Source organism: Crocodylus siamensis, chromosome 4 (assembly GCF_052110815.1).
Source record: "Crocodylus siamensis isolate JL-2025a chromosome 4, ASM5211081v1, whole genome shotgun sequence".
NCBI lineage: Eukaryota > Metazoa > Chordata > Crocodylia > Crocodylidae > Crocodylus > Crocodylus siamensis.
This window is the reverse complement of record NC_143398.1, coordinates 231285051-231308821: the sequence shown is the minus strand read 5'-3', so window position 1 is coordinate 231308821 and position 23771 is coordinate 231285051. Positions and strand designations below refer to the sequence as shown.

Here is a 23771-nt window from a genome sequence, read left to right as displayed (position 1 = left end):
ATGAGGTTGGGATGACAACAGCACTTAAAACAGCTCATGTACAAACTTCTTGTCTTTTTATGAATGCATTTTCTGTATTTGAACAGCAGGCATACATGTTTATAATTCATAGTATTAATCCATACCTCAGTCATATATACATAAATGTAAGTTTAGCTATTTTAACACTAAAATAAAAAACTGAAGGGGCTCTCTCTCTTTTTCCTTTATGAATTTCTCTTTGGATCCATTTGTACTACTGCCATGTGCTAGAGTTTTGCCTATATGTCTCTGGATAAGCTTAGACCTAGTGCATATTAAGGCTTTATTTAACAACTAGCGAATTGCCTGTCAGAAATGATTGAGGGTGGGGGGTGGGGAACGGACAGAGTGCCACCGCCCAATGCCCCATGCTGCTGCCGCTCTGCCTCTGGCCCTGCGCGTCCCACCTCCCACACGCAGCCCCATGCAAGGCCTCTGCATCACCACTGCCTTCAGGGAACAGGGCCTGGGGTGGGGCCAGCGAGGCCAGTGATGCTGGCTTTGACCCCCACTCCGGCCACTCTGTTGCCACCACCTAAAGGGAGTGGGCGGAAGGGGCGGGGGGAGGCCATGGAGCACTCTGATTGGTTGTGAATAAAGCATTACAGACGGGCAGAGAGGCAGACTAAAGCTTTTTATAATATTAAAATATTGCATAAAATATTTAGCGCTTAAAAATATTTCCAGGGTAAATCTGGGTTGCACCGACACTCCTGTGGATTTCAGTGGAACCAAGATTTTACTCCTTATGTAAAAAAAAAAAATAGGCAAGTAAAGGTTATGTCTACAACCTTAATGTACTTGCTTTCATGTTTTAAATTGTAACTTTAACATTACGCTATCTTTGTCTGTGTTTTTTTTTTTTAGTGTGTGCATACATGTTTATTAATACGTTATGGAAATTTAATTAATATTTCTGATTATACTAAACTTTCTCTGGCTGTCTAAAACTTTACACAACTGTGGAACCTCACTCTGAAATAGTACAAAGGCATAGTTGTGTATCTAATGTTTCATATCTCTTGATTCATAGTCCCCCTAATAGTAATGTAATTCTAAACTTAGTGGGAAATTTCATAATGTGCACGTGGAAAAACGGACTTAATAGTTCACAGCTGTGTGTCCTTTTTAATTTTTTTTCTTTAAGTTTATCGTGCCTGAAGACTAGACCAAGTCAGAGGAAAATTTCAAGTCATTCAGTCATTATGAGAGCACAGAATAGCTTTCCTCTTTTGACAAGAAAGGTAATGGGTTTCCATAATTAATTAAATTTTGTATGTTGGGTTTAATGTTCCTGTTGGTTTAGTTTTTTCCCCCAAAGTTTTAGCTTTGGGTCAAGACCAAGCAATGAGAACCGTAGCCAAAATGGGACATTTTCAGAAGTTATGAACAAGAAATATAGGAGAAACTGGAGTTATGAACAAGGTTATGTAGTAGAAACAGCCAAGCTTTATACCAAATGTAAAGAAACTTCCCTGTCTTGGAATTAGGCTATTCCAATGAAAAATGGCTAGCTGGACTGGAATTTCAAGATTGGTCTACACTTGAAAAGTTAGTGGGGATTGATCAGGGTATGGATTTTAACTATATAGTCTTCCTTCGGAATAAGGCCTTGTCTACACTTATGTATTTTTGCTGGCAGAATACCTTCAGAGAGCTGCTACAGTCCCTCCAGCACCTGGTCTTCTCAGGGTGCGTTGCACACTTTCCAGGATGTATTTCATACCTTCGAATGCTCTCTGGCAGCTTCTCTGTGATTTCTGTTGCCAGAACCGGTCTGTGTAAGTAAGTCCTAAGAGGTCCTTTTTTCTATTTAGTTTTATACACTGAAAGTAAGAAATAAGAACAAGGCCCTTTATGTTCTAGAAGTCTCCACCATGTCCACTGTGGAGATAATCAGGGAAAGAGCTAATCAGAGATACTGTGGGTATACATTTTTAGGTGTAAATGATGCACAATTCCAATTAAGTTTAATGAAAACTGCAGATGATTATTAGCATGCTTTAAAACTAGGGTGACCGCTGACACACGTAGAGTGCAGGACATCCCTTTGGTGAGGAGTGGGACTACTGGCCCTCTCTGCCAATCAGCAGTGAGGGGTAGGGCCACTGCCTCCTTAGCCAATCAGCAGCAAGGAGTGGGGCTACTAGGCCCCTTGGGCCCACCACAAAACAACTGGGAAAATGGTACCAGCCATGGCTTATTGTTGACTGTTTATATTAATTCTCTTGTATTTTGCATTTTTAATGACATTGAATGTAGACGGTAGCAGTTTTATTCATGAGTATCATATTGATAAAAATAATTGTTATAATTTTAATTATATTTGTTAATTTTCATACTATGCCAATAAACTAAAACCACCCAAATCAAAATATAAACTAATAAGTAAAATATAATAAGAAAGAAAGCCATAGCATTACAAATAGATAATTACACATGGATACTATAAACTTAGTATTGACTAAGACTATTATAGTCTTATTCATTTGAATAGAAATTACAGCACAACTCAACATAGTAGGCAGTACCTTAAAAGTGTTTGTACTTCTGCCCATCTTGGGCCTCTTTTAGAAGTTTTTTGTTCTTGAAGAACTTGCAGTATATGTCCTTACATTCCCCAGTTAAATGTAAGCATATCCTGAGCTCTGCTTTCACACTGTCTACCTTTAGTGTATTCCTTTCCTTTTTCCAAGCTGTGAACATCAGCGAAAACCCTCTCTTTATAAGCAGGTGTGAGGCTCTAGCATCCACTTGCCCCACTGGGGTCCGGTTTCACTCCAGCTCAGCTCCACGCTTGGGAGCCGGGGCACACACTGCACAAGGACTTCACCTCCCCCCATATCAGTATTCAGGACAGACACTGGGCACCTGGAGATCTGCACTGGTCACATTCTGGTTCAGAGCTGGGTTGAGTGGGGTCCGTGAGCGCAGGATGCCTGTGGCAATGCAGCTAGCTGCCTGGGGGGACCTTCTCTTCCTTCCCCAGGAGACGGGCAGGTTTCTGTGTCCCAGAGTAGAAATAATGGCTTAATGAGTTGGCCCAGACGCCCAGAAGCCCAGCAGCTCCTCTGCCCAAAGCTCCCTCTCCCTGTGCAGCATGACACCCTAGGGACTCACCAGGCTGCTCTGTGGGTGCAAAGATGGTGACAGCAGCTTCCTCCCCATCCTGGGCATTCCAGCAGATACAAATGCAGTGCCCCACCTGTCTGCTCTCAAAGCCATTACCTTGTTCTGAGGCAGCACAGGGTATGTGTGCAGACCAGCTACCTGGCCCTGGCAGCTCAGCTGCCCCCCAGGCCTGGGCCCACATCCACACACCCAGCCCAGGGTCAGGGAGCTCAGGCATGCAGCAGCACCTCAGCTCTTGCCTGCACATGGACTGCAGCCACGGTTCCTCGTGCAGGTGCATAGCGACCAGCCCCTGGGATCCTCCACCTCATCCCGGGCTGGCTCAGAACCCTGCTTCTCCTGGGTCTGCACTGCCCTACCTCTAGGCACAGCCAACAAAATCACGAGGACAAATAACTGGCATGTATTTCCACCACTGAAGTGGAAAATAGGACTTTTTGTAGTCGGTTCCTCATTCAGAAATGGACAGGGGACCAAGGTATAAAAACAGGACAGTCTGGTATACAGCAGGACCAGTGGCCACCTTGTTTAAAGCAGGCCACCACTGCATGACTTTTTAGAAGGGTATTTTAGGCACCGACAGGGATTGTCAAAAGGACCTAGCTTCCCAGTTCCCATTAACATAAATTCTGGATCATGGGTCAGTAGTTGACTTAACTAAAACTCTCAGTAAAATCCTTAATTTTATTCAGGCCTAGCATTGTAGAAGATTCACTGGGGATGATGTCTTGTGTAAGACCAGAGATTTTTTTTACAGGGAAAAATCATTACATTTGAATTGATGGAAATTAGAAAATCACTTTCTGTACTTTTAAGAATTTTTTTTAACTTGACAACACAATCAGAACAAGTGAATAGAACTCCTTGAAAACGCCCCTTGTAAGTGAACCTTTTTGAAAGGTTATCACTTTTCCAGTTTTAGTGGAAAATGTTTAAATGTTTTCCGCTAAGTGATATCTGAGCATTCTCAGTGGAGCTGACACTGGCAGCTGCTAGCATGACTGACTGCAGCAATTGTGGAAGGAAGGAAAAAGATGATGAAAATCTTATTTTCTCTTGTATTTAGGCATGCTGCTGTTCTTGTAAATTTAGAATTGAAGATAGATTTTTCTAGCTAAGGAAAATGCCAGTAAAGCCTCAGAATTTGTCTTCCTTCCACCCTAGTCAGTGATGAAATGTAGATTTCAAAGTGTAATGGCATTTAAGTGCTAGTATGCAGAAGCAATTTTTCTACTTAAAAATAAATCCTTGTGTTTTATAGGAAAAAAATGAGCAAAAATGTAATAGATCTAAAGATTGCAATAAAATACATCATGCAAAAATAATAGAGGAGTTGCTTTGTTATTTTCTGTTTGGCTAATAAATATTATCCAATATATACAGTGCAGGGCTGTATTGCTTCTATAGGAAGCAATTACTTTTCTGTATTTGCTTTATATTTAAAATAAAATATATTAACTTTTTTTTCCACCTGTTCTCTGGCTAATGTCATCTGCAAACACAAATTCAACTGCTGTCTGTATTCTGACAACCCACAGATTTGTCTCTACCCCAGAACTCTCCCTTTCTGTTCAAAATTATAATTTCTGCCCATCTTTCTGACATCTCATGGATGACTAGCTGTCACCGCGAGCTCAACATGGCTAAATCAGAGCTCTTAATCTCCCCCCAGATCCTGCCTGCTACATTATCATTCTGATTCCATCTGTCACTCATGCGCTTAACCTGGGTAACAGGTTGGGCCCTGACATAGCCTGATGCAAAGGCCTAGAGGGAGATCCGAGTTGCACAGATTCTTCCTGCATGTCATCCTTAGGGTAGAGCACTTCTTAATCTTCTACACAGCTAAAACTCTGGCCCATATTCTTATCTTACATCTCAATTATTTCAGTATTCCCTACCCCTTCCCTCCTGGGCATGGACAAATGCCTGAAATACAATTTTCCTAGCCCATCACTTTGATCACATTACCTTCTTTATCACAGCAAACTGAAGCTCTTTGTCTTTACTTTTCAGCAAATCCCTACCCTATCTGGCATCTCTTTAATAGCGAAAGGTCAGCTCCCACCTCTAGTTGGCATAGTTTTTAAATGAGAACCAACTTGCTTTCTCCCATTTGTGCAGAGCTCTACTTTACCATTTGAAAAGCTACCTTGTTTTTCTTCAGGTTCTTTAAAACTTTCCTTTGCCAAAATTTCTGCAAAAGCTGAACTGCTAGGCTGCCAGTGTGCAGTTGTTACTGCCTGTCAAACTGTACCAGTACTGATTCCTTGTGCACCTGTCTGTCTGTTAGTCTGTATCCATCTGTTGCTTCATCGTCTTTTTAGATTGGAAGCCTTGTGGGGTAGGGGCTTTGATTCTGGTTTGTATTAATATTTGTACAATATTATCTATCCCAGTCGTTTCTTGGTCCGTTAGACTCACTACAGCGGAAGTGGTGTGAGCACCCTCTCTGTGGTGTGCAGCAGATTAGAGATGGGGCAAGAGCATGAGGCTGAATTTTTGGTTCCTTGTTCCCAGGTCCTGGTTCCTTTTTCTAAATGAATTTCATCAGCTACATACATTTACTAATTAATATGTAAAATAATATCTTGCATCAAGTACAAAGCCTTAAATAAAAATCAGATTAGGATAGGATTATGGGGCAAAATATTTCTTGGGCCATCCCAAACTGCATGTTGCAGTTCAACGGGGTTCTTCAGGACAGTTCCCGGAGTGCAGTCCTGCCCAGCCCAAAGTGTGGTTTGGCTGTGCCATGCTCTCAATTGAAATCCCCCCATTCCCACTGTACTAAGTAAATGGCCTCAAAAAAGAACTGGTTTTTGAGCTGGGATTGTCTGGAAATCCCTTTTGGGCCACTCCACACAATGCCTCTATTACTGGGGTGTAGGTTGCATTACTGGGAGACTCTCCCAGAGATCCCTGACTGGAGTCTTGCTTGGCCCAAAGCACAGTGTGTTCATGCCAGGCTGCCAACTGCCAGCCACTGTATTAAGTGTAAGGGCTTGAATAAGTCTCCCACTGGCACAGAGGTATGGTATGGGGTGGCCCAGAAAGGATTTCCAACCATAATCCCAGCCCAAATACCATATACTTAGTACAGTGGTTGGGGGCTGCCAGTTGGTAGCCTGGCACAAACAAACTGCACTTTGGGCTGGGCAAGACTCTTGTCAGGGATCTCTGGGAGAGTCTCCCAGTGCCAGAATGACATAGTGTGGAATGGCCCAAAAAGGATTTCTACCCGTAATCCTAGCCCAAAAACCAGTTCCGTATTCCATAGATTCATAGATGCAAGGGTCGGAAGGGACCTCAACAGATCACTGAGTCCGCCCCTGTGACTAGGCAGGATGACCCCAGCCAGATGCCTGTTCAGCCTTCTCTTAAAGACCCCCAAGGCAGGGGAGAAAACCTCCTCCCTCAGAAGCCCATTCCAAATTTTGGCCACCCTTACCGTGAAGAAGTTTTTACCTCATATCTAGGCTAAATCTGCTCTCTGTCAGTTTGTGACCATTTGTTCCTTGTTACCCCAAAAGGTGCCCTGGTGAACAGAGCATCTCCAATCTCTTGCTGCGTCCCCCTAATGAATTTGTAGGTGGCCACAAGATCATCTCTCAGCCTTCTCTTGCCGAGGCTGAAGAGGTCCAGGTCCCTCAGTCTCTCCTCATAGGTCCTGTAAGCCCCTAACCATAGGAGTGGCCCTCCTCTGGACCCTCTCGAGTCTATCAACATCCTTCTTGAAGTACAGTGCCCAAAACTGGATGCAGTACTCCAACTGCGGTCTGACCAATGCTGCATAGAGGGAAAGTATCACCTCCTTGGATCTATTTGTCATGCATCTGTTGATGCATGATAAAGTGCGGTTAGCTTTGCTGATGATTTGGTCACACTATGACTCCGAGATGCCTTTCTGCTTCTGTGCTACTGAGAGGGTCACTTCCCAGCCAGTAGGTGTGCTGGATATTTTTGTGCCCTAGGTGCAGCACTCTGCACTTGTCCTTGTTGTGCTGCATCCTACTGTGTAGTGCCCACTTTTCTAACCTGTCCAGGTCTGCCTGCAATCGTTTCCTACCCTCTGGAGTGTGCACTTCACCCCACAATTTAGTAACATCTGCAGACTTGGACAGAGTACACTTCACACCCACATCCAAGTCACTGATGAAGATACTGAAGAGTACAGGTCCAAGGACTGAAACCTGTGGGACCCCTCTACTCGCATCCTTCCAGGTTGATACCAGCCTGTCTACTACCACTCTCTGGGTGCGACCGCTAAGCCAATTTGCCACCCACTGGACTGTGTAATCATCTAGGTCACAGCCTCTTAATTTATTTATGAGAATAGGATGAGAGTGTATTGAAGGCCTTCCTAAAGTCCAGGAAAATGACATCCACCTCTATTCCTGCATCTAAGCATTTTTGTGACCCTATCATAAAATAAAACCAGATTGGTCAGGCAGGATCTACCTGCTACAAATCCATGCTGGTTTCCCCGCTGCATTTTTTTTTTTTCCCACTGGGCTCCCACAAATATGATCCTTCATAATCTTTTCAAAGACTTTTTCAAGGATGGAGGTGAGACTGACTGACTGACTGGCCTATAATTACTCAGATCCTCCTTCCTCCCCTTCTTAGAAATAGGGACCACACTGGCCCTTTTCCAGTCCTCCGGGGCCTGACCCAGGTGCCACAAGCATTCAAACAGCCGTGCCAGCTGTCTTGCTATGATACCGGCCAATTCCTTCGGTACCCTGGGATGCAGTTTACATTCTGTCCTGCTGCCTTGAACACATTCAGTTCATCCAAGTGACTGCACCAAGTCACTGTCGACAGTTGGTAGGGTGCTGTCCCTCTAATGCCCATCTAAGAACCCATTAGGAGACTTATCTTGAGTCCAGTATACTTAGTAAAGTGGCTGGGGGGCTATCAGTCGGATCCCTGGCACACACAAACTGTGCTTTGGGCTGGACAAAACTTTGGTCATAGATTTATGGGAGTTACCCAGTGGCACAGAGGCATGGTCTGGGGCGGCCCAAGAAGGATTTCCAGCCATAATCCCAGCCCAATGACCAATTCCTTATTCAGGCCTGTATACTTAAACAGTGGGCATGGGAGGCTGTCAGTTGGGAGCCTGGTATAGCCAAACTGCTTTGGGCTGGGCAAGACTGGTCAGGGATCTCCAGGCGAGTCCCTGCAGCAGCACAGAGGCATGGTGTGAGGTGGCCCAAAAAGAATTTTCCTCTGCCAAGCCCAAAAACAGTTCCTTATTCGAGCCATTTTACTTAGTAGAGTGGCTGGGGAACTGTCAGTAAGTAGGGGTGCACCAATATATTGTTCCATATCAGATCAGCACCGATAAAAGGAAAATTAGGTTTTTTTGGCCAGTATAGCTAATAATGTGATGACAATGTCACTGCACCCCCCAGGGGAGACATGGGTGGCATGTGCCCTCCAGATTTGTGTGTGGGGCAATGGCAAGCTGCCTGCTGCAGTCTGGGGCTGGGGCTGTGCCAGCCTCTTCTTGGTGGGTGGGCAGGGCCAGAGCTATGCTGGGGTGGGCAGGAGCAGGGTGGATGGTGGCAGCACAGGGAGGGGGTCTATGGGGTACAGCCACCCACGTGGCCCCCCACACACACCCTGAGCACAGCTCTGGCCCAGACCCCCCTGCCAGGAAGAAGCCAGCTCAGTTCTAGCCCATAGCCTGCTCTGTATTTCGTGCAAGATATTATTTTACATATTAATTAGTAAATGTCGATAGCTGATCCATTCCTTCTCTTTAGAACGTGTAATTGATGAATAGCAAGCTTTTACTGGGTATAGATTAGCTTTGAAAAAGGAACCAGGAGTAAGGAACTGGGAAAAGGAACCAATTTCAGTCTCACGTAGGCAGTACAGAGTAAGGTAGAGAAGGGGGGGGAGACAGGCAGCTCAAAGATAGGGCAGAAAGCAGAAAACAAATCAGCAAGTTGGGCAGTAAGGAACACAGGAAAGGAAGTTAAATGTAGAGCAGCAAGACTGGGCAGAGAGCATAGGGCTGGAAACGGAGCAGAACAGCAGATTGGACTGGAGATGGAGATCTGAGTGGCTTTTAAGGAAAGCCTGTGGCTAATTTGCCTTGATTGCCAAAAAAAGGTTGGCTTCCACTGGCTTTCCGTTGTTACTTTTTTTTGCCAAATGTCTAATGTACATACAAAATGCAGCCACTTTTTGGGTGGAATGTGGTAACTCTGAATGCACACTTAGTAAAATGTTGAGGACAAGGAGTAAAAAATATTGGGGTAAATTTTAAGGACCCATCTCTTATTTTAAGAACTGTATTTTCTGAGTTGCTGGTTTGGCATTGATTCAGCAGGAAATATCCTGCTTGCTAACTGATTGACTGTGTCTTCCATCAACTTGCCTTTTGTATCCTATCCAAACAGTGACACTGTTTATTTTGTGAAGATTTAAGGCATTGTGCCTGCAGTCTCCTACATTAACAAAGCCTTATTTTCCACCTCTTTGCTGTATAGTGTTATAACTCCTTCCTATTTCTGTCTCTTTGCTTGTCTGCTTTCTAACCATTGTCTTTGCATATGCAAATCTTATTCCAAAAATGCTTACCAGTGCTGTTGTATAGCTAGAGTCTCATTTTATCCTTAATAGGATCCTCAGATCAAATAAAGATGAATAATCTAACTACTTCCATCTATACCAATAGCCAGCCACATCTACCGTTGCCTTTCTGAGTGACCTCTTCTCTGGTTCCAAGGCAGAAGGCAGAACAAGGGCATCTCAGAGACTCAGCCGGTTCAGAAATGCATAAGCTTTCATACACAGCAGAGGCAATGGATAAACCTAGGAAAGCTTATGCATTTCTGAATGAGTTTGTTTTCAAGGTGACACCATGCCCTAACTTCAGGTGAACACGGCTAACTACCTCTATGTGGTTAGAAGGCGGTTATTATATTGCCTCTCTGATGTCTAAGTGCCATTGTGTTTCTTATCTTTCCCAACAAGATCTTCATTTCCCTTTCTACTTTTGTCTGGTATTGCAACCTAGTTAGGCTTGAAAAGTGGCATAGAAGGTAAAGCTTCTGGCCTAAGCTCATTTAATTTCTGTTGTTTTCGTCTCAAACACGTTCTGGAAACTCATTGCTGTGTTGGAAGTGGTTAACTACTGTGTGAGTAGCAATTCCAGAACATTACAGAGCCCAGGGGAGAGTTTTTAAATTTTAATTTAAAGATTTATTTCACAAAATTGAATTTCATGGCTGTTTTTTTTAAATTAAGTTTCAGGATTGTACAACATTACATAAATTATTTCTCTGTCATCACTGTTGGTTGCAAGTTACAGCTTCTCTTCTTAGGTTTCTTGGGAGGAAAAATCTACCTGTTCCTTACTTATTTGTCATTGTTCTGCTCTGAGAATGAATTACTTTGTAGTTGATCTTATTTGTTCTGCATTAATGCTTTTGAGGGATTTTTTTTGTATCTTTAAATGGTTGATCTTCATTTTCTTCTTTTCCCTAATTGATGTTTGTGCAACTATGGGCAGTGGGACTTAAATTTTCTTATACACATTTTTGAGCTGTTCTGCCTCTCCTGCCACCAACACAGATCAGTTGTGTTTGTTTTCTTTTTAATCCTTCCTTCAAGGGACTATAAAACGAGCATGCTTGTGTTTAAAAAATAATTATCAAAACAAGATTTTAAATAAATATCTGATCTGACTTGATGTTTGTTACCACATTGTTTTTGTAAAATCATGTTTCACAATTAAAATTAAATTTTTAGAAACCTCTTTATTTCTTTGATTAAAAACCTGCATAAGTTAAATGCAGTTTGAGAGCTGCTGGTGGCTATACCTAAATTGTGAATCCTGTTTACGAAGCTGATTGTCAGTCTTCAAAAATGTGTTTTGTGGCAGTTCTAGATTCAAACAAATTTTAAGTGACTTCTGTGAAGTATACATGCTCAGAAATCCTTAAAATTAAGACCCTAATAACTGAGGATTTTACCAAGTGTAATTATTATTAAAAAATATAAAATTATTATATATTACGTAGCTGCGTTTTAATGCTGATTTTTATCCTTAGTAAATTCTTTTTTATATGAAAAGATCCAAGAAGAACAAAGATGAAGAATTAAGATGCAGTGCCAACTCCCTGCATTGTGGTAACCTGCTTTCAAAACCAGGTATAGGCTGTAACCTCATGAAGGCTGAAAGAAAAAATGTAGGTGTAATAGATGTCACTGACTCATTCATTCCAGCACACACTTATGTAGCGTTGTGTGCTTCTGCTTGTGTGGGTTTTCTTATTCTGAATAATTTTAGAAATATTTGACCAACTGCATTTCTGCCTTAGAGACCTTTTTCTAAATGGAAAAGTTTGCAGGAGCAGTGGCGTGATGGGAGCAGTGTGGCATATCAAATAATAAATGTTAAAAAGCTATTTAAAAGAATTCATGTATAATCTTGTTGCAACATCTCAAAAATTGCTTTGCATCAAAAAATAGTGAGGTACTGGTGAGTCTGCATCTGAAATATTGTGTCCAGTTTTGGGCCCCCGAATACAGAAAGAATGTGGACAGATTAGAGAGAATCAAAAGCAACAAAAATTATTAGAGGGCTGAGGAACATGACTTATGAGGCAAGACTGAGGGAGCTGGGCTTATTTAGTCTGGAGAAGAGAAGACTTGAGGGGGGATTTAGTGGCAGCCTTCAGCTACCTGAAGGGTGGTTCCAGAGAGGATGGAGCTGGACTGTTCCCAGTGGTGACAGATGACCGGTCAAGGAGCAATGGTCTGAAGTTGCAGCAAAGGAAGTTGAGGTTAGGTAGGAGGAAAGCTTTCTCACTAAGAGTGTAGTGAAGCACTGGAACAGGCTACCCAGAGAAGCTGTGGAATCTCCATCTTTGGCGGTTTGTAAGCGCCAGGTAGACGAAGCCGTGCCTGGGATAATGTAGTTGGGGGTGGTCCTGCTTTGAGCAGGGGTTTGGACTAGATGACCTACTGAGGTTTCTTCGAACCCTAATTTTCTGTGAAGCATTATGAAGTAATATTTAGTCAACCGTGGATGCAACCAGAGAGATGTGCTTTAAGGAAAGTGGGACTAATTAACCCCACCCTTCATCGCCCCTTCTGTCTTCATTTCAGTTTAAAGACCTGGACAATATTCTAAACTAGCCAATTGTCCACCCCCCCCGCCCCTCCCCCCAGTGTGGCCACTGCTTACCAGGAACGGGGAGGGGAGAGAGCTTGCCCTGCTGTCCCCTCTGTGCCCCTGGCAAGCACCCCATGCTCCAGGGAGAAGGGCCGGGTGGGGCTCCGTCCCGTCTGTCCCTGCTGTCATGGTAACGCTCCACCACGCCGCCGCCTCCTCTTGGAGCACTCTGATTGGTTGTCTTGGCAGCGAATCACAATGTTGACTGAAACAACCAATCAGAGTGCAAGTAATGCATTACAGACAGAAAGGCAGACCGACTAAGGCTTTTATATATATATATATAGTATAGAAATGTATAGAATTCTACCATTCCTATCGGTGCCAGTTGACTCCTGGACTGGATGCCACAGAGTCTACACTGGGAAGAAGCCCAGAGCCTGAGGCACTTTCTCCTGGTAGGCAGCTAGAAGGGAAGGGGAGCATGGAAGCAAGTGGGAGCATAGATCTTGAGGGGAGCGGGGGGAGAATTGGCATACAGCATAGTCATGATTGCAAAGGAATGATTGTGCACACTGGCTTGCACAAACAGGCATGCAAATGTTATGGTATAAATAGAGGAAATGATTTTTACTTGGGACTTTTCAGAGGAAGGGGAAGCCAGCTCATCTATGGTGCTATCTCCTTTCCCTTCAGTTTATAATAAATTCCAGGTGTCAGCTGCCTACCCCAATTACATTGTTTTTGTTGGTTGGCTGGGTGTTGCATGAAGGAGGCTTATATATCTCATTCTACCTCTTCAGTCTTTTTGTTAGTGGTACTAAAAAAAGGTAGTCCATCATCCTTAAAAAAGTCTACTCTTTCCCTTATACTGCAATTAAGGGAAGCTAGTAATTAGTTTAATGGCATGTTCTGGTTTGTCTTCCAGGTAAATTCCTTTCAGCTTTACTAGCAGTTTAATCTTTTTAAAATGAAGTTCTTTAAACTACATACCATGAAGTTCTTTAAACTACATACCATGTAGGTGACAGTCACCTTGAGAGTGTAAGTGACTTCCGCACGGTCTTGTCCTACTTTTTAGGGTTAGCCAGGCGGCCCTTGTAATGTTGGCACTTTAATCACATCTTTGAAACATGAGTCATATAAACAAATGTAACTATTTAAACTGTTATCTATGCTTCACAAAATGCATGAAAAAATTGTGTATACACAGAGCAATAGAAGCAAAGACCCTGTTTATTTTAATATAAGACAACCTTGATTATAAGATGACCCCCAATAATTAAGTTTGGTATATGGAAAATTTTTAATTTTGTTAACGTGTTCATAGATTTCATAGACATTAGGGCTGGAAAGGGACCTTGGAAGATAGAGTCCAGCCCCCTGCCCCAGGGGCAGGAAGTCAGCTAGGGTTAAAGGATCTCAGCAACATAAGTGTCCAAACATTTCATAAAAGTGTCCAGAGCAAGTGCTTGGACCACCTCTGGAGGGAATCTGTTCCAAGTCTTGGGGCTCACAGTAAAGTTTTTCCTTACATCCAGCCTAAAACAGTCTTGGAGGAGTTTATGACCATTGCACCTTGTCATCCCATGGCGTGTTCTGGTGAACAGGCGTTTCCCCAGATCCTGATGCACATCCTTTATACACTTATAGCACCAGGTCACCCCTGAGCCTGTGCTTTTCCAGGCTGAAGAGTCCCATAGCTTGCAGCCTCTTCATAAGGCCTGTTCTCCTGCCTTCTGACCAAGCGCGTAGCTCTCTTCTGGACTCTCTCAAGCTTCTCCACGTCCTTCTTGAATTGTGGAGCCCAAAATTGGATGCAGTACTCCAGCTATAGCCTCACCAAGGCTGAGTACAGCAGGAGGATGACATCCTGAGATTTGCCTGAGAAACATCTATGGATGCTTTCCAGGTATAGAACCTAATTATTTCAGGTTTGCCTTGAATTTGTCTCTCTTCCCCTGTTACAGCAGGGAAAATAAATCTGGTAATATACTGTATATTTTTATTCAGGTGGACTGCACTAACCTGTCCTTGTGGTAAGTTCCCATCAGTATGTTTGCCTAATATGGGCCACGTGGTCTATAGTTCTATAGTCATGCTCAGTGTTGGCTGCATATAATCAACTTCATATTTGGTTTCCATTACTTTTGCCAGCAGTTTGATGATAGACAATGTATTTAATGAGGTTTCCTTGTATGCGATTGTAAGACAAGGGGCTTCTCTTCTTTTGTGCTGATTGGAGGGGGAAAACTTCATTTTGTATTTGATTAAATATGGTAATTAAGACCTTGGAATGGTACAAGAAGTATTTAGCACCACCAACACTCAGCTGCAGTTTGAAATGTGGGTGCTCAGGATCCCCAAATATCGAATCCAGTGTGACTTCTTCAGTTCATGTGTGGCTTTGAAAATGGCATGCATCTCAGTGTTTGACGTCATTTTTGACCCCTTATAGGTTTGCAGACCTGTATAGAACCCTTCGCTGTCTTCCGCTATGGTGTTCAGCCGGGATGGTGCTACAGTGCCCAGCCGGGGTGGTGCACGGGACGGAGCTGCAGCCCATCTGGGAAGTGTGGGGAGGGGGATGGGTGGCTCCTGCCACTGCACACACCCTGGGAGGGTATGGGAGGCATGTGCACCCTGGATCTGTGTGGGGCAAGGGTGAGGTGCCTCTGTGGGTTGGGGCCGGGGCTGACACCGGGCTTTCCTGGGGGGGTTGGACTAGGGCTGCACTCAGGGCAGGTGGCGACACTGCTGTGGAGTGGCTACAGTGAATTTTGGGGTGGCTGTAGCCTACCTTATAGCTCCCCCTGCCAGCACTGCTGCCGTCTGCCTCAAGTGCAGCCTGGGCCCAACTCAGCCGGGAAGAACTCACTGCTGTCCATAGCCCCAGCATACCCTGGACAAGCTGCAGCTCTGTCTTCTGCCCTGCCCTGGCTGGCTCACGCCTGCCCCTCCCCCAGTGCCAGCTTCATTCCCTCCCTTACTGCGGAGGCCTCAGTGTACCCCCCCCATGCCCTTTCCTTCCCCCACAACAGACTTAGCTGCCAGGCTGCCCTCCTGGCCGCCTGCACGCTGTGCTGTGGCTGTGCACATGCATGCAGCATTTATTGGTGACATTATTGGTCACATAAGCCGAAAAAAGCAAATTCCCTTTAATGTCCATTTTCCTTTTATTGGTGCTGATACAATATGGGACCGATGTATTGGTTCACCTCTGACAGAAGATCTTTTAATGTCATTCTTATTCAAATGGAGTTTGAGGGGAAAAGTGCAGAAGACCAATATATAGCCATAACATTTTAAGAAGTCAGTTTTTTTGAAGGGATAAATATAATACTTGAAATCTGACGATTGACACAGCCTGCACAGTCAGTTCTCCTCATAATACAGCATAGGCTCGTCAAGCTTATTTTTCTGGTTGTTTAGACATAAGTCTGTGGGGGAAGGACAGATACAACATTGCAGAACAATTGTGGTCTATGGAGCATGGCTCTGCAGAGTTAGCTGTTCACATGGCGCTGCCACTGCATCTTCCCTGCAGCTTCCCAGGCTCTTTAATGAGAAGTGCCAGGAGGCACTGCAAACAGTTTGAGAGGAAATGAGTCTACTGTTAACTGGTTCTGCTGAGGAGGGGAAGAAACAGGAAATGCCAGTAGGGAGAAGAACAATGAATGGTGTGAAGTTGCCAGCCATTACTGGGAGAGGAATTTCCCAGGGCAGTGAAGGAGGCAGCTGGGGAGCATGTGCAGGGGATGAGGCTGAGAAGGAGTCTGTGTGTTAGAAGATGGGGAGAAGCAGGGGGAGTAGCAATTGGGGTAAAAGAGCCAAGTACTACATTCAGATGGTAAAAGTGGTGTAACTTATTCCATTTAAGCAATTACATTTGTTGTTTTGATGCTACAATTATGAACTGGAGAGAAAAACGTCTGACTCAGTATGGACCACATCCAGATGTTCTGAGTCAGAGTTCAAAGACTCTGAATTTGCGATTGCACCCTCAACAATTACCGGGTAGGTAAAATACATTTCCTAGGGTATCTTGTTATTAATAGCCAAGCCTCTCCAGGCCATAAGTTGATATGTGTTATACTTTTCAGTCTATAACTGAAACAATGCTACATTCAGGCATGGGGAGTGGTATTATATAGGTACTGCTTGCTTTTCTCTAGGGGTCTGCTGTTAACTAATATGCTTTATGTAACTTTTGATGACTTCAAAGCTAGGGATAAGTGTATTAAATCCTCTTAGCAACTTCTGTGGTGAAAATCCTTAAAGGTGAAGTTGGCAACAGATTAACTTTATACCTAGCGGTCAATGCTATTCTTTTAAAGACAAAGCTTTGCATTAATACTTTTTAAAGATGACCTCAACAAGGGAAAATCTATTGTGAATTCTGACAGGATCCTTTGAGAAGGAAACAAGCACATTAATGGTCACTATGGAATTGAAGTCTTTAATGATATTGTAAATACTGAGGTTTGCCAAGAAATTAACATTTTACTTTGGAATGATGTTGTATGAGAGTTTGTCTTTCAACACTGTACAATAAATCTACTTTCTATAACAAAATTTGAATTGTAATATCCATCGGAATAAAAGCACTAGCCAAATATGCCTTACTTTACTCTTCCCTACACAAGTATTACATTGTGAACTTCCTCCAAAAAATGGATGATCTTTAAAAAAGACTGATGTGAATAAAAGGTGGCTTTCATCCAACCAGTTGTGATCCCAAGTGGAGAGCAATCAGTTTCCTCGAGTCAGTAGTAGATGAAAGCTACTCGAGTTGCCTGCCAGTGTGGGAAGACTGACAGTTCAGGGATAATGGGAGAAGAGCATTATTTGTTGATGTTGTTAAGCTGCCATTTATCACTGGTATACCAAGTGGTAGTCTGATTTGAACCTTGGTAGACCCATGCCATCCTGAAATTAAATCTGATGTGGAATATCAAGGTTAGAGGGGGTTTTTTTACCATTTGCTGTCAGCTTTATTTCTTTCTCTGGTGGCTTCCTGGTGCCTTCCTAGCACCGATATAAACAAGAGAGGGAGAGCGAGCAGTGCAGTACTCTGCAGAGATTTCCTTTGTTCCTGCTGTTTATATTGGCAGACTTCTGAACTCTGCTGTTCAGCTTTTTCCCCTGCTTACCTCTGTATGGGCCACAAGTACAATGCTGCTGCTCTACTGACTTTGCCAGTACAAGATATTCTACAGATGTCTTGAGGAGGGCAGTTTTCCACCTACTCAGATCAGATGGCAAACAACTATGTAATCCATTTCTTTGCTCTAGGATGTTCTAGCTACAGCTCTTCTCACAATGGTAAATGATGTAGGTGCTGAATCCTGCTTATGTCCAGAGGTCTACTGAGAAGGTAGATTGTAATTGTACTACAGTTTGTGAATAATGAGATAGAGCATGGTCTAGGTAAAGCCTTTTCAAATGGCAGCCCATGGGCAGTGCAGGTTCCAGGGCATTAAGCCAGAGGCTCCTGGTCTTAGCGTTCCTTCCCCTCCCCTCCTTTTGCTTTTTGCTGCTTCAGTACAATGTGGCAGAAGCCATTGTGGTGTGGTGGGAAGTAGATTGCCAAAGATCACTGTGGTGTGGCAGGTGAGGGGCATGCACGGTACATTGGGGGCTTGTGCAGTGGAGGCGATGCATCTCCTGTGGTGCACCATATGGCCCAGGTGGCATGCAGCTCCCAGCCATTCAGAAGTTGAACAGCCCTGATCTAGTGCTATCTAGTGCCTGGCTGTACTTCTGACATTTTCCTTGTGGTCTTGGTTAAAACATTAACTTCTGCCCTTTTCTATATAAGGCTTTATAACTTTCTAGTGGTGTTGTGAGATTCATTGTTTTGGTGGGGGGGAAAGACTTCTGTTAAAGTTGTTCTGAGTGAACTGAGGATCTGTGCAGTCTGTGTGCAGCCTCGCACTGTTGGATGGAATCGGAGCAGCTCTGCTGTTGATGACAGGCCTGTTGCTGTCAGCAGCTGCTCAACAGTTGTCCTTAGTTCAGGGAGTTGGACCTGTGCTTTTGGAGGCAATTGTATTTAATTCTGTGAAGGGCTAAGCAACAGTGGTGTGTTGCATACTGATAGCTCTAGCTGCAAATTTCCCATTGCTTTTGTTATCCAGTACGCATGCAGTGATCTGTATCACCCTAGAGCTCTTCAAAATAAATCATCACTTCATGGGAGTGTGGTAATCATGATTTATGGGAATCTGCCAGTAAAGAATGAGGAGCTCTATCAATCTGGAGCTGTTGCTAATTCAGCAAAATTTAGATCTGTCAACTGGGATAAATATGTACCAAGTGTATGCTTGCCACCTTGCATCTTGGACAAGTTGGCAGGCAAAAAATAACATCTAGATGACAAATGTTATTGTTTGAAATGAGATGGCTGCTAATATTTTTCTTTGTAAATGGCAAAAAAATTTTTCCTTGTTTTTTATAAACTTAATCATATGCTGATGGATGGAAATAAGCATTTGTATGTACATTCAGTATAGGGATTACATTAAGTATTAGGTGTCTTTTAACTTTCAATTTTGTATCTGTGGCGAATTTCAATTGATAGCTCTTCAGTTGATGGAAGGGAAAACTTAGCTACAGAAATAAGTGAAGTTCCACTGGCCTTGCCTTGCAGGGATGTCACCGGCATGAAGGGCGGGGGCTCAACCATCTGCTCCGGCTCTCAGTCCCCACTGTCATGGCAGTGCCGTTCCCCCCTGCCTTCAAGGAGCAGGGCCAGGGGGGTGGGGTGGGGTGGGGGGCCAGGTCAGCAGCGCCCCCCTGTAATGGTGGCACTTCTGTCTGTGCAGAGCACTCTGGTTGTTTCAGTAAGCATTGTGATGGCTGCCCAGACAACTAGTCAGAGTGTGATTAGAGCATTGCAGATAAACGGACAGACAGATAAGGCTTTTAGAATTATTTTGAATGGCTCAGAGGATGTGGTTGGTGCGGACTGTGGGGAGAGCGTGCTGGCTGGGTAAGGCAGAGACCAGCGACTCCAGTCTTTAGTTTCCATCTTTGCTTTTTGGCATTCAACTCAACTCATTATAAAAGTATTTACGTACTCAGCTTGCACTAAGTTGGTAAATATTATCATTATTACATTTTTAGTTACTATAAATGTGCAGGTTCGTAGGAGTTTTAGCATTTGCTTTTTACTGCTTCTGCTAGCACTGCACACACTACATGTCTTTGAGAGAGTGAACTAGACTTTTATCCCTGTTTTGCCTCTCTACAAAATTGCCAGCTGACACCCATCACTTCACTAGTAGTAAAGTTCTCTGCATCTTTCAGGATTTGGCCCTTATTGTTTTAAAAGCCAGAAGGGGGATCTTCTCCTTCAAGTCTTGCAGTCATTCACACACTTAAGCTGTTCTTCAGAGTTAAAAAGAAACAAGTGTGTCTTGATATGCTGCTACATAGAGGAACATCCTGATACATTTCTGAGTTTCTCTTTAATGAGAAAATACTATCTCAGACCTTGAAGTAATATGAATGTGAATAAATATGAGAGGTTTGAAATACATGCTAGAGAAATTCACTGTTTAGGCTAATGACTTACCCTATAATTTGAGTAACTCTTGCTAGAAGTCGGAAGAGAATGCTATCTTTTTTAATGAAATGCTAATTTCAAGTTAATTTTCTAGCCTCTAAATAAAAGCATTTTGAAGCAATGATGATAGGTTGTTAACACTGTGAAATTTGTCTATCATACTTCATTCCTGGTTTCTGAAGCAGTCACATCTATTCTGGGTCACTTAGTTACTTTGACTGTTTTTATCTAAATGCATATGGCTGATCCACAGTTTTAACTTGTCACCTTAAGCAGCTTTGCAATAAAAGATAGACCTTCTTTCCAAACCAGCAGGAAGCTTTAGTGATCTTCTTTCAGCATCTCTGAGCATTCAGCTTTAGTTTTCTTTAAAAAAAAAAAAAAAAAAAAAAAAGCAGTACAGTATCTTTAACAAAGGCATTAATATGCCGCTTGCTGGTTTTTAAGTTCTTACAGATCTCTACATTATTCTTCTCCACAGCTCTGATCCCTGCCTTCTGTGCTTTTTAATCTTATCTGATTCACTGAACTTCAAAAACATTTTTTTACTTGGTATTGAGACTCATTGCAGTAATCTGTTTTTTCCATTTGATGCTAGTTCTCGAAAGTCAGAATAACCTTTGGTGATGTTCTTAAAGCTGCTATAGCTGTCCTCCCTCTTCTGCTACATGGAAAAAATCCCCAAGGATTAAAAATAGGATCAATGGGGCATATAAAATCACTTGTTCTGTGACATCTTTCCTTCGGTAAGCCTTCTTTGCATTAGATGCTCCAAAGAAGTTTGAGTTCTAAGTCAACTAGATGGACATCCCTGTGTTTCATTGTCTCCTGCTCTGTACTCAGTTGATCTTTCTGTACCAAGTCATCAGTACCAATTGGTTGCTGCAATAGAGGTCTTGCTCCTGAACCAAAAAATGTTTCTTTCCTTGGCCCTCAAAATGTTGCATCAATATAGCAGCAAAGCAGTATTCTGAGAGCATAAGTCTCTGGAATAGTTTTCTAACACAGTGGTGTCCAACCTTCCAGTCTCACAGGCCAGATGAGTGGTGCAGGGTTGGTCCATGGGCTGGATCCCGCATGTGGTCAGCATGATGGGGTTGGTCCGCAAGTGTAACCCCATGCATCAGCCTGACCTTTACCTTCCTGGATCCAGCCACAGAATGACCCCACATGCCTGGATTTGGCCACACACTGGTGTTATGTATTGCACAGGGCCTCCACAGGTCCAGAAATTTGGCACCAGGGAACTGGCAATTAACACTGCCACCACTCCACCACCAAATTTCTGGACCCATGATGACCTAGCTCTGAGGGCCAGAGGATGAGCACCACTATTCCAGCATATTTTATTTAAATTTGTTGTTTTGCAGATAGAAAGCTTGCTGGGTCTGTAGGGATGCTTTGGTGGTGAATCACATGCTGAAACGCACAGGTCAACTATGCTGAGTTCATTTACAATGCAAACTGTGTAAAATGTATCATCAAACTCTATAAGGCAATAAAGGTGCTGCAGTGATTTTTAAAAAAGCATGTTCCAAATAGGTAAAAGGTCAGGGGGCACAGTTAGTGCAGGCAGTGCTGTAGCAATGAAGTTTGGTGCCTGGGGCAAAGCCCACAGTAGCAGCCTACCCTCACCCCACGCACAGATCTGGGATGTGCAGCCTCCCCTCCGTGCTTGCCAGGAGCGTGCGTGCAGCAGCAGGAGCTGTCTCCATGCCCCCCAAACAAGCCACTTGCAACTCCCATCTTGTGCCCCAGCTGGGCGTATCTTGTTGGCACCACTTTGCCTCGGTGCCTGGGGCAGTCACTCCACTCTAACCCCCAACCCCACCCCTTGCTACGGCACTGAGTGCAGGACAGATGTAAAGGGGCAAGAGAGTGGGAGCAGAAACACTGCAAAGAAGTGGGGGCTTTTCAGCAATATAAAATTAACGAAAGTTAATAGGAAGAGAAGGGGTAGGGGTGCTAAACAGGTGGGCGAGTTTTCAACTTTTTTAGCTGGGCTGGTGGGGAAGAATGTTTTATATAAAACGTACTAAGCACAGGACAATGAGGACTAATGATACTGAAACTAGATATTCAAGAATTGCTGGCATACCTATTAAAGAAGCTATCAGTTTGAATTGTGGGGGGTTTTTTGTTGTTTTTTTTAAAGGGAGCAAAGCTTTTGATTTTTTTTCAGATTTCTTTCAAAAATCAGAGCGACTTCTGGAGGAATTTGTTATTCTTCAAAGTCATTCCTGGTATAGACCTCCCACAAAATCTGAGGGCAAGCAAATAACATAAAGAGGAGCATCTGTTGATAGCTTCATTTCTCTGGAACTAAGCTACATAAGGTGGTATGCATGATAGGATTTTGAAACCTTTCCAACTTTGTGCAATCAAGGAGTTGCACATGGAACTTTTGATTGGGTTGTCACCCGGTCTGCTCACAAATGACAGAGCTATTCCTGAAAGTTAAGGCAAGCTGCTTGTTCAAGATGAAAAGCAAAATTTTTTAATGGCACCTTGACAAAGTCTGCTTTTCTCTCCTCTACCCGACAACCCACCACCTCCTGCCAACTTCCCCTACGCTTTTTTTGTAAAAAAAGAACATAGTATTTATACTTCTGATCTCCTTCAGTCCATCTGTCCTGCTTCCACTCTCAGTCAACATCTTCCTACATTGCTTGCAATGTTGAATTGCATCCCATAGTGCAGTGTCAGTAACAGTAAATGGCAGCTCAGGTGTAGGTTGCAGTGGAAAAAGAGCTGGAAGAAAGTGGCACTGGTATTTGATTGCTAGTGAGGAGGAGCAGAGCAGAGAGTTTCTAAAAATCAAATTAACCAGGAAAGAGAAGGGTAAAAGGTAAATAAAATACCTGTTAAGATTTTGAGGCAGCTGACCACTGGTTTTAATGCATTTGTGTTAAAGATTAAGCAGTTTACAGTCTGAACTATACTGTTAATTGGTGTGAAAAATCTATTAAATCAGTTTTGATTGTTACATGGCTTTCAACCACCCATCCTCTCTGAGGTGATCAGTAGGAAGTCATTGGCAGAAACAGTAGGAGCTCTGCACAGCTTGGCACAGCTGGGAAAAGCTTTCTCTCTACATCTTTGAATTTGCTTATTAGATTTTGCAGCAGAGACACTGACTCTCCAGAGTATGCTCATCTCCTTAATGGCTCTAGGGTGAGTCCTGCTCTTTACAGTTACCTGTTTCACATGTCAATGATAGAATTGTAAGATACTTAACAGAAAGATTTACAGAAGCTGAAAAAACTTCCTGTGGGCTCAATCGAAAGCCCATTCAAGTCAACAGAGGTATTCTAGCTGGCATATATCAGGCTCTATTTTTGTATTAAGTGTTCTTAGGCATCATATTGGCTTCAGATATTCTGGTGAGGGAAGCTGGAGATCACGGCTGTCCAATTTATAAGTGGCTGGGGAGCGCAGGGGGAGGAGGGCACAGGGCCCCCCAGGCTGCGTGCATGCATGGGCACTCCCATTGCTGCACTCTTTGTGGGGCCCCCCCCCCCCCCCATCACTTTTAGCTGCCTGCCCATGTGTTCTTCCACTGCTTTGTGCTGCTCAGGGGCTCCAGCCTCCCAGTACTGTGGGCTGGGCAGTGCCCCCAGGAGTGGTATTGTGCAGCAGAAACCAGAGGAGGGATGGGAAGACCCAAGTCCCAAGCTACTGCTTCAGTCAGATTGAGTGACAGTAGCTGTATGGGAGCTGGAGGGTGGCACACAATGAACCCCTTGTAGATGGCATGCAGCCCACAGGCTGCCCGTTGGATAGTTATACTTCAGATCAATGGTTTTCAACTTTTTTCATGTGTGGACCACTTTGGGCATGTCAAATTGAGGTGGGGACCTCTTTGAATTGTAAGTATAGGTATTCATATAATTGTGATTGATCATAGTG

General features: G+C 43.5%; 1 protein-coding gene across 5 annotated transcripts in view; it reads left to right on the top strand.

Annotated features, from left to right (window-relative positions):
- Positions 1 to 23771, top strand: part of MGAT5 (alpha-1,6-mannosylglycoprotein 6-beta-N-acetylglucosaminyltransferase) — a 227265-nt gene that overhangs the window by 45172 nt on the left and 158322 nt on the right. Inside the window, exon 2 of one of the 5 annotated variants that reach the window (XM_090045879.1) lies at positions 22045 to 22198. The exons of 2 other annotated variants lie outside the window; for them this stretch is intronic. The gene's annotated coding sequence lies outside the window, so the exon portion shown is untranslated. Of the gene's footprint in view, positions 1 to 16070; positions 16310 to 22044; positions 22199 to 22927; positions 23037 to 23771 lie in introns of those variants that run through there. 2 more of the 5 variants (XM_090045881.1, XM_090045882.1) reach the window with 2 other exon arrangements.